This window comes from Salmo salar, chromosome 01 (genome assembly GCF_965601325.2).
Source record: "Salmo salar chromosome 01, fSalSal1, whole genome shotgun sequence".
Taxonomy (NCBI): Eukaryota; Metazoa; Chordata; class Actinopteri; order Salmoniformes; family Salmonidae; genus Salmo; species Salmo salar.
In genome coordinates this window covers 90,588,682-90,597,696 of record NC_138291.1, presented here as the reverse complement: position 1 = coordinate 90,597,696, position 9,015 = coordinate 90,588,682, and the positions used below count along the sequence as shown (strand labels likewise).

At 40.9% G+C, this 9,015-nt stretch overlaps 1 protein-coding gene across 1 annotated transcript in view; it reads left to right on the top strand.

Moving 5' to 3' along the window:
- The first annotated feature begins 4,701 nt into the window (after window positions 1-4,701).
- rhbl4 (Rhomboid-like protease 4) overlaps window positions 4,702-9,015 on the top strand; it is an 83,738-nt gene continuing 79,424 nt past the window's right edge. The window contains exon 1 of the mRNA XM_014207861.2: window positions 4,702-5,015. The gene's annotated coding sequence lies outside the window, so the exon portion shown is untranslated. The remainder of the gene's footprint in view (window positions 5,016-9,015) is intronic.

The following is a 9,015-nucleotide window of genomic DNA, read 5'->3' as shown; positions in this document are numbered from 1 at the left end:
ATTTCTTGTTAACAAAGTATAGTTTTGGCAAGTCGGTTAGGACATCTACTTTGTGCATGACACAAGTCATTTTTCCAACCATTGTTTACAGACAGATTATTTCACTTATAATTCACGGTATCACAATTCCAATGGGTCAGAAGTTTACATACACTAAGTTGAAAGTGCCTTTAAACAGCTTGGAAAATTCCAGAAAATTATGTCATGGCTTTAGAAAATTCTGATAGGCTAATTTACATAATTTGAGTCAATTGGAGGTGTACCTGTGGATGTATTTCAAGGCCTACCTTCAAACTCAGTGCCTCTTTGCTTGACATCATGGGAAAATCAAAAGAAATCAGCCAAGATCTCAGATTTTTTTTGTAGATCTCCACAAGTCTGGTTCATCCTTGGGAGCAATTTCCAAACACCTGAAGATACCACGTTCATCTGTACAAACAATAGTACGCAAGAATAAACACCATGGGACCACGCAGCCGTCATACCACTCAGGAAGGAGACGTGTTCTGTCTTTTAGAGATGAACGTACTTTGTTGCGAAAAGTGTGATTCAATTCCAGAACAACAGCAAAGGACCTTGTGAAGATGCTGGAGTAAACAGTTACAAAACTGTATCTATATCCACAGTAAAAACGAGTTCTATATCGGCATAACCTGAAAGGCCGCTCAGCAAGTAAGAAACCACTGCTCCAAAACCGCCATAAAAAAAGCCAGACTACGGTTTGCAACTGCACATGGGGACAAAGATCATACTTTTTGGAGAAATGTCCTCTGGTCTGATGAAAGAAAAATAGAACTGTTTGGCCATAATGACCATCGTTATGTTTGGAGGAAAAAGGGGGATGCTTGCAAGCCGAAGAACACCATCCCAACCGTGAAGCACGGGGGTGGCAGCATCATGTTGTGGGGTTGCTTTGCTGCAGGAGGGACTGGTGCACTTCACAAAATAGATGGCATCATGAAGCAGGAAAATTATGTGGATATATTGAAGCAACATCTCAAGACATCCGTCAGGAAGTTGAAGCTTGGTCACAAATGGGTCTTCCAAATGGACAATGACCCCAAGCATACTTCCAAAGTTGTGGCAAAATGGCTTAAGGACAACAAAGCCCTGACCTCAATCCTATAGAAAATTTGTGGGCAGAACTGAAAAAGTTTGTGTGATCAAGGAGGCCTACAAACCTGACTCAGTTACACCAGCTCTGTCAGGAGGAATTGGCCAAAATTCTCCCAACATTGTGGGAAGCTTGTGGAAGGCTACTCGAAACATTTGATCCAAGTTAAACAATTTAAAGGCAATGCTACCAAATACTAATCGAGTGAATGTAAACTTCTGACACACTGGGAATGTGATGAAATAAATAAAAGTGAAATAAATCATTCTCTCTGCAATTATTCTGACATTTCACATTCTTAAAATAAAGTGGTGATCGTAACTGACCTAAGATGAGGAATTTTACTAGGATTAAACGTCAGGAATTGTGAAAAACTGAGTTTAAAAGTATTTGACTAAGGTGTACTTCTGACTTCAACTGTACATATGAAGTGGGTAAAACAGTATGTAAACATTACTAAAGTTACCTGTGTTCAATGACTCTGTACAGCGGGCAGCAGTCTCTACGGTGCAGGGTAGAGTACCGGGTGGGTAGCCAGCTAGTAGCAGTGACTAAGGTTTTGGGCAGGGTACTGGGTGGAGACCAGCTAGCGGTGACTGTTTAACAGTCTGATGGCCTGAAGGTAGAAGCTGTGTTTCAGTCTCTCGGTCCCAGCTTTGATGCACCTGTACTGTCTCCGCCTTCTAGATGGTAGTGGTGTGAACAGGCCGTGGCTTGTGTGGCAGAGGTTCTTGATGATCTTCTTGGCCTTCCTCTGACACCGGGTGGTGTAGATGTCCTGGGGGCAGTGTGCCCCTGATGGTGTGTTGGGCTGACCACACCACCCAATGGAGAGCCCTGCGTTTGCGGACGGTGCAATTGCTGTACCAGGCGGTGATACATCCCAGCAGGATGCTCTCAATGGTGCATTTGTAGGTTTGTGATGGTCTTAGGGGCTATTTAGAATGTAGTCTACTGTTTAGTAAACATTTATGCAGTAAGCAACACATATCAACATGCTACAAGGCGTTATCTAATGAGCTTGTTACCCGCCATTTGTTCATTTTTGTAGAGCTCATCCCATATTCTGATTATCAGCTGTTGTCAATCAGAGTGTGAAAAGACAATTCTCTTCCTCAATAGTGTAATAGTAATGTACTGTTAAACCATAGTTTCTTTGGAATTTACATTAACATACTATACCTTTTTTACAGTAACTTACTGTAACGGTGTACTTGATGAAAAGCCAAAATGTGTTTGACATCCTGGCATTTAAAGCATACCATTTCTTTGAAATTTCACATACTTTAAAACATTATTTTTTCACATACCCAAAAAGCCTAGTATTTAGAATGCATGGGTATTTGGACACGACCACTGTTTTAGATACAATCTCTGTGTTACAGTGCAGGCAGGATAGTGTCATGCTACAGAGAATTTTGAGATAATCTCTGGCTGGTGTTAACTTCGGGATCGGTGTCCCGTCCATGGGACGGTTAAGCTAACGCAGGCTAATGTGATTAGCATGAGGTTGTAAGTAACAACAAAATTTCCCAGGACATAGACATATCTGATATTGGCAGAAAGCTTAAATTCGTGTTAATCTAACTGCACTGTCCAATTTACAGTAGCTATTACAGTGAAAGAATACCATGCTATTGTTTGAGGAGAGTACATAATTTTGAACATGAAAAGTTATTAATTAACAAATTAGGCACATTTGGGCACTCTTGATACAAACTTGGAACAGAAATGCAATGGTTCATTGGATCACTCTAAAACTTTGCACGTGCACTGCTGGCATCTAGTGGACAAAATCTAAATTGCACCTGGGCTGGAATAATACATTATGTCCTTTCTCTTGCATTTCAAAGATGATGGTACAAAGAAATACAAAAGAACGGTTGTTTTTTTCTTTGTATTATCTTACTATTGTGTTATATTCTCCTACATTCCTTTCACATTTCCACAAACTTCAAAGTGTTTCCTTTCAAATGGTATGAATACGCATATCCTTGCTTCAGGGCCTGAGCTACAAGCAGTTAGATTTGGGTATGTCATTTTAGTAGAACATTTTAAAAAGGCGCGGATCCTTTAGAGGTTAATTATGTTTCCTCTCTTTATGCCATGTCTATGTTTTCTCTCTCAGAAATATTCTCTGACACCTGCTCCAGAAGCTGTCATGCACCAATGAGGACAGGCCTGTAGAGCCATATTAAAACACATGTTATTCTAAACAACCAGATGTTCATTTCCCGATGACTCAAACAGATTTTCTTGACTTGGATCAAGTCCCTGATTTGCCTCTGTTCTTTTCTTTCTTTCTTTCTTTCTTTCTTTCTTTCTTTCTTTCTTTCTTTCTTTCTTTCTTTCTTTCTTTCTTTCTTTCTTTCTTTCTTTCTTTCTTTCTTTCTTTCTTTCTTTCTTTCTTTCTTTCTTTCTTTCTTTCTTTCTTTCTTTCAACCATTCTATCCATTAATAAGGAAGTAACTTATTAATGAGTGTGACTTAATGCCAGAAAAAAATACTTATTTCTTCCTGGAACTCTAGATTTACAGTATACCATTGTCCCACTCTTACTTCATTGTTGATGCAGGGTACTGATCCCAAACCCACTTGTTGGTTGTTGCCTATAGCTGGTATGGCCTCATCAACCTGAGTTGGGGTGATAATTATTGTCATTTGAATTATAAAAATGTTGTTAAAAACAACGTTTCAGGGATCGTTTAAAGCTCAGACAATGAGCTGCATCGGTGGCCAATACCATCATTTATTTTGATTGTTCACTAACTCTATCATATTCCAACCACACACCACACCACATTTGCTAGTAGACACTCTCTCTCTCTCCTCCTCTTCCTAAGGCCACCTGGCTCTCCAAGATCCTCTCTCGATTTACACAAAAACCCAAGGCACAGAAGAAGAAGCTTCAGTTTACAGATGTATCCCTATCCAGGCTGCCATTCTTTGCCACACTTCTCCTGTTGAGTGAGACACACAGTGACTGGTGAGTAACAGTGATCAGGTGAATAGATCAAATGGGGTCTTCTGCTCTCAGGTGTTATTAGACAGAAATAGAAACCCAGAGACAAAGGAGGTGTTCTATGGTGTGGTGTTATTCTTCTGTGGTGTAGTTCAAATAGACAGAAACAGGACCTATAGACAGAACAGGACACCTATGGACACCCAGCCCGCAGGCTCTGTAGGAGGGAGAAGAGAGCCCACCTGGATAGGGGTTTTATGGTGAGGGGTTCTGTGGTGTTATTCTTGGCTTCCTTGGTTGTGATACAAAACCTGGGTAGCCTATCTAGTATCCAGAGGTATCAATGGCCACATCAGAAGAGAGGGGCTTCAATTCGTTTTTTAAGCATCAGGTAGAATAAAGGAACCATATGGCTCTCTCTGGTAGAACATACATAGATAGATAGCCTAACACTGTGTTTATGTTTTCATACTTCATCATAAAGAAGACGCCTGCGCGCCTGCTATAGCGCGGGGCACACCGGTCGGCGGTGGCGTTTGACAACTCTCTGTTTTCTCTGCCCTCTCCAGCGCAGCACAGTCAACCTCGCGTGGGCGTTCCCGCTACCCAGCAACGAAACTGAAGTACAGAAGGACAGAAGCTCGCTGCGGAACGAGCCGAAACGAGACTGGAACAGACAGCGGTGGGAGAGTGTCTCTAGAACGGGAGGCAAGAAGATAACACTGTTTCCCGCAGTTTCAGCATCTTTTCGCGATGTTGTGAGTGAGATCCTCAGAGTCCCCCCTTTCGGATGCAGTTTTAGAAGTGATTTTTTATTTATGTCATCTGTCCGTTGCATGACTGAGTTATGAAGTGATTTGACTACCACGACATATTGGTCATCGGAGTGCCACCAATAGGGTGGATCGAGCTGTTAAGGACCGGAGCATTTTCAGTAAGGTAAGGTGTTCTGGCAGTTTACCCCTAAAGGGCAACTGCTAATTATGAGACCATGCTTTGATAGTATACTGTAAAATATTGCGGAAAAATTAGAAACTAGAATTAAACAAACACATTATCTACAGGGCACACTAACATGAATTCAACGTGAAATCAACAAACTATGTCACAATGTCGTTGGATTTAGGTTAAAAGTTTGGTGAAAAAAATTAGACATTCCCTTACATTTATATATGTTTTCAAATCCAATCAGTTTCCCACGTTGAATCAACGTCATCACGTAAAAGTTTTGGTTGAATTGACGTGGAAATAACGTTGATTCAACCCGTTTTTGGCCAGTTGACAAAATTCGATTTTTTTTTTACTAAAGATACCAAATCTATATTATCTATGTACATTGTAGTCTATTCGATATAAAATACATTTTGAAGATTGAGAGAGGATTTCATTTGGCCTTAATCCAACTCACTTCATTTTCCAATCTTTCAAACATGATTTCGACTGTATAGCCCACGGTGACAAACCGATAGTAATTACATCCAGGATGCTGTAGCCTCGGCATATTTGCTTGACATCGGGACAGGTTTCTGTCTACTGCACACACACACACACACACACACACACACACACACACAGGGTGGGATCTCAACACTTGCCTGAGGGAAGTCAAGTATGATCTCATGTATTTGTTTTGAGTCTTGTGAGGTGGGAAAGGGCAAAGTGATTTCCATATCCTTTACCAGTGCTGTCACATCTCTATTCAAGATGACTAAATGTCTGATGTAAAGTTTTGGACATAGAGATAATTGGATTATGATTTGGGAAACACCACCAATACCATTTCGGAATCTACATTTTTTTACCTGTGTGTGGCTGTGTGTGGATTTATGAGATCAACAACACCAGACAAACAGAATCTGCTCTTTACATTTCAGACTGTATCATGCCAACTCTACAGATGTAGGATCTTCATTTGACCACTTGCTGAGTATTTTCCTGCACACAGCAGGAAATGCAAACTTGTAGTGTATTTCATTCTTAAAAAGGCTTCTGAAGTTTGTCATTTCAGACTTGATTTGCCCTAATGAAAAATGGATCAACCCTTACAAAAATGTCCATTAATTATAATCTATATAATAATTCACATTTCCTGTTGCTGCATTCTGGCACTGTGGGAGCCAATCGTCTCTCTCGCTCTTTCTCTCTCTCTCAATTAAATGAAATTCAAAGGGCTTTATTGGCATGCGAAACATATGTTTACATTTCCAAAGCAAGTGAAATAGATAAACAAAAGAAACAATTAAACATGTACAGTAAACATTACACAAAAGTTTCAAAGGAATAGACATTTCAAATGTCATATTATGGCTATATACAGTGTTATAACGATGTGCAAATATTTGAAGTAAAAAAGGAAAAATAAATAAACATAAATATGGGTTGTATTTACAATGGTGTTTGTTCTTCACTGACCCATAGCCTTGAGTGTTTGGTTTCCTGTCTGAGAAGAAGTTACTTCTGTTGACTGAAGGCTTCTCTGTAGAAGTAATATTAATAGTAGATGTTGTTATGGTTCTGAATCAGACTGAACCATCTGAATCATTTGGTCCCACACACTAACTAGCATTCATGGTGTATCACACTATGGTGTTACATAGTGTTTTACAATATGGATACATTGCTTAAAACAATGATGTTCCTCTATATAAACTCAGTGCTGGGGGTTTGACACATCCCAAACCCATGCTGTTTCAGTATAGAGATTGTCTGCATTGACCATGATTAGTTGAGAACAGATGGGAGAACAACACAGCACACTGGTCTAAGGCCTATCCTCCATACACCAACAGATTGAAGGGTATGATATCCAATGGTTTCCTAGAGGGCAATTCCAGTGAATGACAGCTTCCGAATTCCTCTCTACAGCAGCAAGGTGTTGGTCAGGTGTTTAGCAACAGTCAGTGGATGATATCGTGTTACTCTGATTTGGGAGTAGTTTGGAATCAGAGTTATGCAGAGTGTTAAAGCATGTTGTTCATTATCCTACAGAGAGAGAGAGAGACATAGAAAGACAGATGGAGAAAGAAAGAAAGATAGAAAGAAAAAGAAAGAAAGAAAGAAAGAAAGAGAAAGAAAGAGAGTAGATATCTAGACATCTTAAAACTTAGTAGTGTGTGTCCCCTTTTTTCCCTCCATTGTCAACTTCAGTCCTCCTACACACACACACACACACACACACACACACACACACACACACACACACTCCTGGCAGCCATCGAACGCTCTAGGGAGTGTCTGGGCATACTTTCTGCTCGGCACAGTAAGTAGTGAATCAAATCAGCAGTAATCTTATTTGTCAGGTTTATATCAAGGCTAAGGCTGTTGTGCTATCCTGACCCGTCACCTGCAAAGCTGGTGCTGTAATTTGTTTTGAGTGCTAATTATGCATTTAATTTATTTTGTGGACAGCACACAAACTTGATATCGTGTCTTATAAGCCCATACTGTCTGGGCACCAATTGGTGTACGACACGGAAATAAGATAAATCAATCAAAATCAATCAGTCCATAGTAGTAGTTGTCGTCGTTCAGCAGCAGCAATAATTTTGGGGTCCCTTATATTTGGCCTGTTATACACACGTAATGTAAATGTATTACTAATGTATTCCAACTCCCCCTGAGACAACCGCAGGGAGTGTGGTCTTGGCCAGGTTCACCATAGAGCTTGCCAAATGAGTTACCTCTGGTTCGTTCAAATCAAATCAAATTGTATTAGTCACATGTGCCAAATACAGCAGGTGTTGACCTTACAGTGAAATGCTTACTTACGAGCCCCTAACCAACAATGCAGTTTTAAAAAATATGGATAAGAATAAGAAATAAAAGTAACAAGTAATTAAAGAGCAGCAGTAAGATAAATAAGCAGTAAGATAAAATAGTGAGACTATATACAGGGGGGTACCGGTACAGAGTCAATGTGCGGGGGCACCGGTTAGTTGAGGTAATATGTACATGTATTTGTATTTATTATGGATCCCCATTGCAGCAGCTACTCTTCCTGGGGTCCAGCAAAATTAAGGCAGTTTATACAATTTTAAAAACATTGCAATACATTCACAACACACTATGTGCCCTCAGGCCCCTACACCACTACCACATATCTACACTACTAAATCCATGTGTATGTATAGTTATCGTGTGTGCGTGTGTGTGTGTGTATGCATTTGTCTGTGCCAATGTTTGTGTTGCTTCACATTCCCCGCTGTTCCATAAGGTGTTTTTTAATCTGTTTTTTAAATCTAATTTTACTGCTGGCATGAGTTACTTGATGTGAGTTACATGTAGTCATGGCTCTATGTAGTACTGTGTGCCTCCCATAGTCTGTTCTGGACTTGGGGACTGTGAAGAGACCTCCTGTGGAATGCCGTGTGGGGTATGCATGGGTGTCCGAGCTGTGTGCCAGTAGTTTAGACAGACAGCTCGGTGTAGCTCGGTGCATTCAACATGTCAATACCTAGGTAGAGTTATTAAAGTGACTACGCATAGATGATAACAACAGAGAGTAGCAGCGGTGTAAAAGGGGGGGGGGGGGCAATGCAAATAGTCTGGGTAGCCATTTGATTAGCTGTTCAGGAGTCTTATGGCTTGGGGGTAGAAGCTGTTTAGAAGCCTCTTGGACCAAGACTTCGTGCTCCGGTACCACTTGCTGTGCGGTAGCAGAGAGAACAGTCTATGACTAGGGTGGCTGGAGTCTTTGACAATTTTTAGGGCCTTCCTCTGACACAGCCTGGTATAGAGGTCCTGGATGGTAGGAAGCTTGGCCCCAGGATGCTCTGGGCCAGACGCACTACCCTCTGAAGTGCCTTGCGGTCGGAGGCCGAGCAGTTGCTGTACCAGGCAGTGATGCAACCAGTCAGGATGCTCTCGATGGTGCAGCTGTAGAACCTTTTGAGGATCTGAGGACCCATGACAAATCTTTTCAGTCTCCTGAGGGGGATTA